The sequence below is a fragment of the Dama dama genome, chromosome 9 (genome assembly GCF_033118175.1).
Source record: "Dama dama isolate Ldn47 chromosome 9, ASM3311817v1, whole genome shotgun sequence".
In the NCBI taxonomy this organism is placed as follows: Eukaryota; Metazoa; Chordata; class Mammalia; order Artiodactyla; family Cervidae; genus Dama; species Dama dama.
The window spans coordinates 58591874-58603469 of record NC_083689.1 but is presented as its reverse complement, the minus strand read 5'-3'; the positions used below and the strand labels follow the sequence as shown (position 1 = coordinate 58603469).

At 39.7% G+C, this 11596-nt stretch overlaps 1 non-coding gene across 1 annotated transcript; it reads right to left on the bottom strand.

The window, feature by feature from the left end:
• Nucleotides 1-9556: 9556 nt before the first annotated feature.
• Nucleotides 9557-9628, bottom strand: TRNAC-GCA (transfer RNA cysteine (anticodon GCA)). Its single transcript has one exon. It is a non-coding gene; the product is annotated as a tRNA-Cys (tRNA).
• Between the last annotated feature and the right edge of the window lie 1968 nt (nt 9629-11596).

Below are 11596 nucleotides of genomic sequence, written 5' to 3'. Positions count from 1 at the left end.
GCCATAAACATTGAGATAATAGCAGGCAGTGTAGCCAGTTGTTCTTAAAATAGTTCCATGCTGTATTTGAGGTCTTCCCATAGATGTTTACATTCTTAAATCAAACTTCAAGGTTGATATATTCATCTTCTTTTTTGACATCTCCACTTGGCTATCTCTTAAGTCATCTCATATTTAGCCTCATAAAATTCTTGACTTTATTCTCTCCTGAATATTTTTCTCCACATCTTCCTCAACCCAATAAATAGAATAACTAACAACATGGTGATTAAAATAAAAATCAGTAACTCATCCTTGCCTCCTCCTGTCCTGCCATACTTTGACCTTCCTACTCTCCATCTCTTCCTCCAACTCCAAATCTACTTCCAAAATAGATCTTTCATTTGTTTACTTTTCTCTATTGCCACTATCATCATCTTAGTCTAAGCCACCCTATATGTCACCTGGATTTCTGAAGTAGGGTTCTCACTGGTCTTCCTGATTCCAATCTAACCCCGCCAATTGGCCTTCTACATAGCAGCTAGTGGTTTTTCAAATATTAATCACACCACAACACTTGTGGTCCACACAAGTGTTCCACTTGAATCACTCTAATGGTCTCTCATTGCAATTCACACTCCTTAGTACAGCCTGCCAAGCCATGAAGGGTTAGTCCCCACCCAGCTCCAGACATAGCAGCTTTCCAACAGCAGGCAGGCTTTGCTCTTCCCTCTGCCCAGGTTGCTCTGCTTAAAATGCCATCTGCAAGGTTTTCCCTCTAAATCAGTCCTTCTGATCCTTTATATCTCAGTTGAATTGTCACCAACCCAGAGAGGTGGTCCCTGACTGCTATGGACCCTTTCAACCTTGTGATCTCTTCCACAAGCTACTGTATTTTCCTTATAGCATTTATCACTACCTATCTAAAATTATTTGTTTATTGCTGATAGAATGTAACCTCCACGGAGTCAGAAACCTCACATGTCTTGCTTTCTTTTGTTCCTCAGTGCCTAGCACCCTAACTGGCACTTAGCAAAGCCCTCATAAATATTTGATGCATTTAAATCCAGAGTTAACAAGTTGTTTGGATATTTCCTTCTTTAAAAAATATGTAAAACAGATTATGTGGAGAAAGGTATAATTAATGTAGAAGGTAAAATTCTAGAAAAACAAAAGAGTAGATTTTGTGAAGTATAAAACCTTTGTCCTTTGTCCCTTAAAATCCCACACAATAGAATCTTTTAAACTAGGATAATCCATCCACATTAGTCTCATCCATGCTGATTATGTCTAATCCACACGAATTTCTTAACTTCTGGCTCTCTCTTCTCAAGGCAGAAGGCAACTGATCTGATTCATAACCCAGCCCCCTGTGCTCATGGTGGCCTCCTCAGCGTGGATATAGAGGGTTCACTGAACATAATGAAAGATACTTGGCCCTAAGCAAAAACAAATGATGATGAACTGCTTTGTGCTCTCCTCTGCTGTGAAACTCCTCATCTGTTATTAGCTCACAGAGCATCCTGTTGTGGAAATATGATTGCACTTCAAATAATCAGATGAATGAAACATGGATGGATTCCTCCAAAGGCTGAATGGGGGTAATTCTCTCTGCTTAAATGTTATAGACAAAGTTCACATTCTTTCAAACAATAGAGTGCTACTTTTTTTCCCTTAAGACCTCACATTTAAGAATCAGCTCAAATATAAATCTCTTTGAAAGCTGCCATTTTGCAGTGCAAAAGACTTTAGGCATGCTCTACCTCCACACCAAACAGGTCAGGGAAAAAAGTAATAATTAAGAATCTTTTTATGGTGGCAGTTATTTTGGGGTGGTTGTTTTATTGGCCCCAGTGCATTTTTCCTTCATCTGGTAGGAAATCTTGATTTTGCTTTATCAAAGAATCCTCTCCTAATGCTTAGTCCAATAATTTAGCTGTGATACATCCACCCCAGATGTAAGAATGGAAACAGTCCATAAACTGTTCCAATCATATTGTTTCTCCCTGGAATTTTAATCTTGAGTAGAGTAACTCAATTATTGAAAATGGTAGTATGTGATAGTGGTCCAGAAGAGAGTTTCATTGGTTTCTGTTTCTAAGGTTTCCAGAACTCCTGGCTCCTTGTGTTTTCAGAGACCTGTTTCTTAAGCTTTTGTTTTCATTGTAAGAGGTATTCCATGTTATTAAACTTGTTCTGATTATCTACTGACACCCAGCAAACCTCTCCAGAGTATAGTAACATAAAAATATATTTTTTTAAAAATTTGTGGTCCTTTAAGTTAGCAGCAAATGAGATTCCCAGATGGCTCAGTGGTAAAAAGTCCATCTGCCAATGCAAGAGATGTAAGAGATGTGAGTTTGATCCCTGGGTCAGGAAGATCCCCTGAAGTAGGAAATGGCAACCTGCTCCAGTATTTTTGCCTGGAAAATTCCATGGACAGAGGAGCCTGGTGGGATGCAGTATACGGGGTCACAAGGAGTCAGACATGATTCAGTGACTAAGCACAAGTTAGCAATTAGGGCTTGGCACAGAGTAAATGGCTATTTTCTGCTCCAGCATGACTGGGACCTCAGTCCAGTAGGTATTGTACTCCTGTAATAGTTCCATAGCTACCTCCTACTGCTGTTGTGGCAAACTTAAGTGATGTATCTGCTTAAAACCCTGAGTGATGCTAGGCATCTCCAGGTAAGTAGTTCATTTCCCCAGTAAATTGTGTATTATGGTAAAAACTGATCTCTCATTATTCACTCATATTTTTTCAGCATATTTAGTGAAATACCATAAACCTTGAGTAACACCATGAGACCCATATGAAATGCCACTAATGATGTTAGAAATGCTCCCGAGAAGCAGAGAAAAGTCATGACACTACAAGAAAAAGTTGAATTGTCAGATATTCACTGTAGATTGAGGTCTGCAGCTTCAGTTGCCCACCATCTCAAGATAAATGAACCCAGCTAAGTAAAAAGGGGAAAGGAAATTCGTGAAACTGTCACTGAAGCTATGGCCATAGGCACAAAACCCCACACATTTTGTGAAAGACCTTTTCAATCTTGTATCAAAAATGTGGGTGCAAGATTGCTGTAAGAAATGCATGCCTATATATTCTATTATGATCTGAGGAAAAGTAAAGTCTTTCCATGATGACTTAAAGCAAAATGAGAATGAAGGATCTAAAGCTGGAGAACTGAATTCTAGCGAAGGATGATTTGATAACTTTAGAAAGAGTTTTGGCTTTAAAAATGTCAGGATAGTGGGAAAAGGAGCTTCTGCTGGCCAAGAAAACAGCAAATAAGTTTGCGATGCCATTAAGAAAATCATGTAAGGGAAAGGATATCTGCCTGCCTGAATAGGTTTTTAATGCAAACAAAAGTACCCTATTCTTGAATAAAAATGCCACAAAAGATATTTATTAATAAGGAAGAGAAGCAAGCACCAGGGTTTAAGTCAGGAAGGGATAGGGTAACTCTACTGTTTTGTATAAATGCAAGCAGATTTTTTATCATGATTGCCCATTACTATAAAGCTATTAACCCATGAGCCTTGAAGAGAAAAGATAAACATGGGGTGCCAATCTTTTGGTTGTACAGTACAAAGGCCTAGACAATGAAATCGTTTTCCTGGATTAGTCCACTGATGCTTTGTCCCTGAAGTCAGAAGTAACAGTAAGGAGCTGCTTTTTTAAGTTCTTTAGATTTTTATATTAGACCATGCTCCTGGCTACCCAGAACCCTATAAGTTCAAAACTTGGGGCACTGAAGTAGTCTGCTGCTGCTGCTGCTAACTTGCTTCAGTCGTGGCTGACTCTGTGCGACCCCACAGATGGCAGCCCACCAAGCTCCCCCGTCTCAGGGATTCTCCAGGCAAGAACACTGGAGTGAGCTGCCATTTCCTTCTCCAATGCATGAAAGTGAAAAGTGAAAGTGAAGTCGCTCAGTTGTGTCCGAATTTTTGTAACCCCATGGCTAACCTCTGTCCATGTGATTTTTCCAGGCAAGAGTACTGGAGTGGGGCCCCTAAATGCAAAACCTCTAATTCAGCCTCTAGATCAGGGGCCATAAGGACCTTTAAGACTCTTTACACATACTACAAAGATCTTAATGATGCAGATAACCACTATGGTGTAACCACTCACCTAGAGCCAGACATCCTGGAATTCGAAGTCAAGTGGGCCTTAGGAAGCATCACTATGAACAAAGTTAGTGGAGGTGATGGAATTCCAGTTGAGCTATTTCAAATATTCAAAGATGATGCTGTGAAAATGCTGCATTCAAAGTGCCAGCAAATTTGGAAAACTCAGCAGTGGCCACAGGAGTGGAAAAGGCCAGTTTTCATTCCAATCCCAAAGAAAGGCAATGCCAAAGAATGTTCAAACTACTGCACAATTGAACTCATCTCACATGCTAGTAAAGTACTGCTCAAAATTCTCCAAGCCAGGCTTAAACAGTACACGAACCATGAACTTCCAGATATTCCAGCTGGATTTAGAAAAGTCAGAGGAACCAGAGATCAAATTGCCAACATCCACTGGATCATCGAAAAAGCAAGAGAGTTCCAGAAAAACATCTACTTCTGCTTTATTGATTACATCAAAGCCTTTGACTGTGTGGATCACAATAAACTGTGGAAAATTCTGAAGGAGATGGGAATACCAGACCACCTTACATGCCTCCTGAGAAATCTGTATGCAGGTCAAGTAGCAACAGTTTGAATTTGACATTGAAAAAGAGACTGGTTCCAAATAGGAAAAGGAGTATGTCAAGGCTATATATTATCACCCTGCTTATTTAACTTATGTGCAGCGTACATCATGTGAAATGCCAGACTGGAAGAAGCACAAGCTGGAATCAAGATAGCTGGGAAAAATATCAATAACCTCAGATGCACAGATGACACCACCCTTACGGCAGAAAGCAAAGAAGAACTAAAGAGCCTCTTGATGAAAGTGAAAGAGGAGAGTGAAAAAGTTGCCTTAAAATTCAACTTCAAAAAATATCATGCCATCTAGTCCCATCATTTCATGGCAAATAGATGGGGAAACAATGGAAACAGTGACAGACTTTATTTTGGGGGGCTCCAAAATCACTGCAGATGGTGCATGTGGCCATGAAATTAAAAGACACTTACTCCTTGGAAGGAAAGTTATGACCAACCTTGACAGCATATTAAAAAGTAGAGACATTACTTTGCCAACAAGGGTCCATCTAGTCAAAGCTATGGTTTTTCCAGTAGTCAAGTATGGATGTGAGATTTGGACTATAAAGAAAGCTGAGCACTGAATAATTGATGCTTTTGAACTGTGGTGTTGGAGAAGACTCTTCAGAGTCCCTTGGACTGCAAGGAGATCCAACCAGTCCATCCTAAAGGAAATCAGTCCTGAATATTCATTGGAAGGACTAATGCTGAAGCTGAAGCTCCAATACTTTGGCCACCTGATCCGAAGAACTGACTCCTTGGAAGAGACTCTGATTCTAGGAAAGATTGAAGTTGGGAGGAGAAAGTGTCAACAGAGGATGACATTGTTGGATGGCATCATCAACTCAATGGACTTGAGTTTGAGCAAGATCCTGGAGCTGCTGATGGATAGGGAAGCCTGCCGTGCTTGCAGTCCATGGGGTCACAAATAGTCAACATGACTGAGTAACTGAACTGAACTGAATTGAACACATACTACACTATGGAGAGGATTTTCAACAACATGGAGGAGAACCCTGACAAAGAAAACATCATGAAAGTCTTGAAGTCTTCACCAGTGGAGATGCCATTGTTTACTGAAAAGTCTGTGAAAACCATCTAGCCACAAACAATAAATTCCTGCTAGAGAAAACTGTCCAGATGTTATATATGACTTTACAGAATTTATGACAGAGCTAATTAAGGAAATCATGAAAGACTGTAGATATGACAAAAAAGTTGTAAATGAACTTCAATTGAAATCCATGGGTTTCAAGACATGGATCCCGGAGAAATTTAAGAGCTAGTAGACACCACAACCGGAGAAGGCAATGACACCCCACTCCAGTACTCTTGCCTGGAAAATCCCATGGACAGAGGAGCCTGGTAGGCTGCAGTCCATGGGGTCGCTAAGAGTCAGACACAACTGAGTGACTTCACTTTCATGTTTCACTTTCATGCATTGGAGAAGGAAATGGCAACCCACTCCAGTATTCTTGCCTGGAGAATCCCAGGGATGGGGGAGCCTGGTGGGCTGCTGTCTATGGGGTCGCACAGAGTTGGACATGACTGAAGTGACTTAGCAGCAGCAGCAGCAGCAGACACCATGACAGAGAGCTCATACACCACAGAGAACAAGACAGGATGCATTGTCCCTGAGCCTCTGGTTTCTCCAGTGGAATAAGATAGCCCAGGGGAGCCACCAGCATCCCTAAAGTCCAGCATTGTGGGTTGCTTTGTGAGAGCCTCTTTTCTGGTCTTGCACCATGAGTACTGGAGAATAATATGCAATATGACTGTGAAGGAGAAAGGGGGAGGAGCTTGAACAGCCAGCACATGGACATTGGCAGACCAAGTTCATTCCTGTAGAGTCCAGGTAATAATCCCAACGAGTGGCTTTGCTCATCTGCAGATCCAAGTCATGCAACCTCTGACGAGTGAATGAGTTGGGAGAAGAGCTGCCTGATTTAGATCCTCAAACAAGTTTTGCCAGACCTAGAGCTCAGTTTCTCCACATCCAGGAAAGGAGCTCAATCATAGCCCTATTCACTGTGTGTCTTCTGCCCCCAGCTTACTGGAAGGGCTGGTGAGTACTCCAGGAAGCAGTGCGGCCCAGAGGCACTTGAGCTGAAAGGTGAGTGGGCAGAGTTGATTATCCCCAGAACAAAGCCAGTACTGGGTATGGAGTGTTACACCCTGGTATTACACCCAGGCAGGGGGATTAATTCATAGCCAAGACTGAGGGTAGCTCCCAGAACCTCCCAACTAGAGAGCTTATTTGGGAAATTGAGAGTAGCCTGAAGTGGCCTCTCCCCCTTCACCCAAGTAGGGAGTTGAGACATGACACCACTCACTGTGGAGAGGCCCCGTCTGACCAGAAGAGTTGGTGCCAACTCCTGTGGCTCAGTGGCACTTGAGCCTAGAGATAGGCAGGCAGAGCTATGGGTTTTCAGGACAAAGCCAGTAGCACTGTTTGATCAAGGAACTTGGGATGTGGGTCACCTTGAGATAAGAAAAAAAGAGCTTTACCAGCTTTAGAGCTGTTTTCTCACTGTACCCAGGAAAAGAATGTAATTTATAGTTCTACCCATTGCTGAAGATAGCCTTTACCCTGTTCAAACAGGGAACCTAACCAATATGCAGCATATGGGAAGCTGCATAGCCCATTCAACAGCCCTAAGTACAGTGGCATTTTATCAGTCAATGGCTGCTTCCATCTTCAGAGCAAAAGTGGTGGTCTCACCTGACCAGGGAGTTAAGTGAACATTCTGGCCCCTTTCAGGTTCCCAAACAATGAGGTGTATGGGCCCTGGGTCCTGTCCTTCCATCCTTCCAGAGCAGGAAAGGTAATTCATTGGCCCATTTACTACTGAATAGAGTACCCAGTCCTGACCATTTAGTAAGCCTATCTAGCGAATCCAGGCAATTGTGGACCCCATCCTACAGCCCCACACAAGTAGGGAACCAACCAGCAGTCCTATCCAAATGGAGATTTATGAACTGTCAGACAAAGAATTCAGAATAATCCTCTTAAGGAAGTCTAGTGAACTACAAGAAAACACAGATAACTGTTACCAGTCAGTGACTGCTCCCTGCATCCATGATCATCATTTGAATAGTTGCCTCACCCAAAAATAGACCATAAAAGCAGAGCCCAGATGCCCAAGGACATTGCCAGCAAACATACCCAATACGCAAACTGAGTTGATTGGTGAAGAACTGCCTTTGCCAAGGCAAACCTATAGTCTGGGAGAGGAACTCCATTAGTTAAGTATGTAGATTCCAGTATAAGGATGCAAATATCAGAAAAAATCAGGTAAATTTGATGCCACCAAAGGAAACTAATAAGGCTTCAAAATAAAGAAATGGAGATTTATGAACTGTCAAGGAATTCAGAATAATCCTCTTAAGGAAGTCAAGTGAACTATAAGTCAAGTAACTATAAGAAAACACAGATAACTAAACCAAATTACAAAAGTAATACATGGATAAAATTCAATAAGGAATTCAGTAAAGAAGTTCAATAAGGAAATAGCAACCATCCAAAGAAGATAAAACAAACAATTCCTAGGTTGAAATTACAATAACTGAGCTGAAAAATTCAAACAAGAATTTAAAAAGTAGATTAGACAATGCAGAAGAAAGAATCAGGGACCTGGAGGATTAGACATTGGAAATTACAAATTTAAAGGAGAAAAAAGAAAATAAAAGAAAATAGAGATAGCCTAAGGAAATTATGGGACACAATGACTAGAAACAATATTTGCATTATGAAAATTCCACAAATATAAGAGAAAAAGAAATGGACAGAAAGGCTGAAAATTTACTGAATCTGGAGAGAGAAAGGGACATCCAGGTCTACAAGGTCAATAGGACCCCAAATAGATTGAACCTGAATAGGGCTACCTTAAAACACATTATAATTGTCAAATGTCAAAGACAAAGGAAGAGGTTTAAGAGCAGCAACAGAAAAGAGAAATCACATACAAGAAACTTCCATAAGACAATCAGTGGATTTCTCAACAACAACTTTTTACGGCAAAAGATAAAGAGATAACATACTCAAAAAAATTTTAAGAAAATAAATCTCACCCAAGAATTCTATACCTGGTGAAGCTGTCCTTCTAAAACAAAGAAGGGACAAAGACTTTCTTGAACCAACCAAAGCTGAGGGAGGGCAATACAGTAGACTTGAAGTAAAAGAAATATAACCAGAAGTTCTTGGAGTAGAAGTAAAAGAATGTTAATTAGCATCATAAAAACATAAAAAGGTAGTACAAATCTCACTGGCAGTGGTAAATAAATAGTCATAGCTAGATTATACAGTATGGTAATAGCAGTGTGTAGTTCACACACAACTTTAATTTGAACATTAAAAAATAGTAATAAAAATAACCATAACTACAATGATCTATTATAAGCAACATAATGTAATAAAAACATATAACAAAAATAACCTAAAATGGGGGGAAAAGGATAGGTAAAACTGTAAAATTTATGAATTTTACTGAAGTTACCAGTTTAAAATAGGAGATTGAAATAAATAAATGTACAGAATATAGAATGGTTGAATGGTTTAAAAGTCATATTCAATAATACGCTTCCTGTAAGAGACACACCTTAGCCTTTAAGATATACATAGACTGAAGTTGAAGGTATGGAAAGAGAAATTTCAAGCAAATGGTAACCAAAAAGAAAAAAAAAAAAAAAAGTGGGGCTAGCTATATTCATATCAAAAACAAAGACTTTAAACCAAAATGGTAAAGAAACAAAGTGAAGTCGCTCAGTCGTGTCCAACACTTTGTGACCCCATGGACTGTAGCCCGCCAGGCTCCTCTGTCCATGGGATTCTCCAGGCAAGAATACTGGAGTGGGTTGCCAGTTCCTTCTCCAGGGGATCTTCCCAACCCAGGGATCGAACCTGGGTCTCCTGCATTGCAGGCAGAAGCTTTATCCTCTGAGCCACCAGGGAAGCTAAAAAAGTCATTATATAACAAGAAAGGGTTCAACATATCAGGAAGCTATAACAATCATAAATATTTATGTGCCTGATATTGGAACACTTAAATATATAAAGCAGAAATTAACAGAGCTATAAAGAGAAATGAATATTGTACAATCAGATTTGAAGACTTTACTACCCAATTCTTAACAATTATTAGATCATCCAGGCTGAGAATCAATAGGTGAGAGCAGATTTGAAAAACAATATAGACCAAATTTTTCCTTGGAAGTAAAGCTATGACAAACCTAGACAGTGTATTAAAAAAGCAGAGACATTGCTTTGCCAACAAAGGTCGGTATAGTCAAAGCTATGGTTTTTCCAGTGGTCATGTACGGATGTGAGAGCTGAATCATAAGTCTGAGTGCCAAAGAATTAATACTTTCAAACTGTGGTGCTGGAAAAGACTCTTGAGAGTCTCTTGAACCAGTCAATCCTAAACCAGTCAATCCTAAGGAAAATCAACCCTGAAAATTCATTGGAAGGACTGTTGCTGAAGCTAAAGCTCTGATACTTTGACTACCTGATGCAAAGAACCAACTCATTAGAAAGGACCCTGATGCTGGGAAAAATTGAGGGCAGGAGGAGAAGGGGTGACAGACAATGAGATGGTTGGATGGCATTACTGATTCAATCAACATGAGTCTGAGCAAACTCAGGAAGATAGTGAAGAACAGGGAAGCCTGGCATGCTGCAATCCAAGGGATTGCAAAGAGCTGGACACGACTTAGCAACTGAACAACAATAAACCAACTAGACCTAATAGACATATAAAGGACGTTCTATTCAACAACATTGGAATACAGATTCTTTTCAAATAAACATGGAACATATACTAGAATCGATCATATATAGCCCACAAAACAAGTGTTACCAAATTCAAGACTAAAATCATACCACAATCTCTGACCACAATGAGATGAAACTAGAAATCAATACAAAAAGAAAATTGAAAATTCACAGACATAGGGAAATTAATCAACACTTTCTTGAACAACCAAAGAAGAAATTTTCAAAGGACATAATAAAAGTTTCCTGAGACACAAAAATGGAAATTCTACACACCAGAACTGATAGGATGAAGCAGAAACAGTTCTAAGAGGCAAGTTCATAGCAATAAATGCCTATGTTAAGAAACAAGGATTCCAGATAAATAAACTATGCCTTAATGAAGTAGAAAAAGAAGAACAAATCCCAAAGTCAGCAAGAGAAATGGACTAATGAAGACCATTATTATTATAAAGAGCAGAAACAAATGACATTGAAAAGAGAAGAACAACAGGAAAGATTAACCAAATAATTGGTTCTTTGAAAAGGTAAACAAAACTGACAAACTTTTATGTGGACTAACAAATTAAAAAGAAAGGGGACCCAAGTCAACAAAATTATAAATAAATTAAAAATTGAGACATTACAGTTGATACCTCAGAAATTCAAAGGATCACAAGAGGCTAGTACGAACAACTATATGTCAAGAAATTAGACAACCTTTTGATTGGTTAGTCACTCAGTCATGTCTGACTCTTCTTGACCCTATGGGTTGTAACCCACCAGACTCCTCTGTTCATGGAATCCTCCAGGCAAGAATACCGGCCCAGGGATCAAACCTGGGTCTCTTGCATTTCAGTCAGATTCTTTACAGTCTGTGCTACCAGGGGAGCCCAGACAACCTGAAAGAAATTTTTGAAATTCTTGAAACACACAGTTTACTAAGACTGAATCAGGAAAAGTAGAAAATCTGAGTAAACAAATTACTAGTAAGGAAAATTAATCAGAAATCACAAATATCCAAGGACTAGAGGTCTTCATTGATGAACTTTACCAAACATTTAAAATATAATACCAATCCTTCTCAACTTCTTTCAAAATATCACGAAGGGGAGACATACCCAAACCCATTTCATGAGGCCAGCATTATCCTGACATCAAAACCAGAAA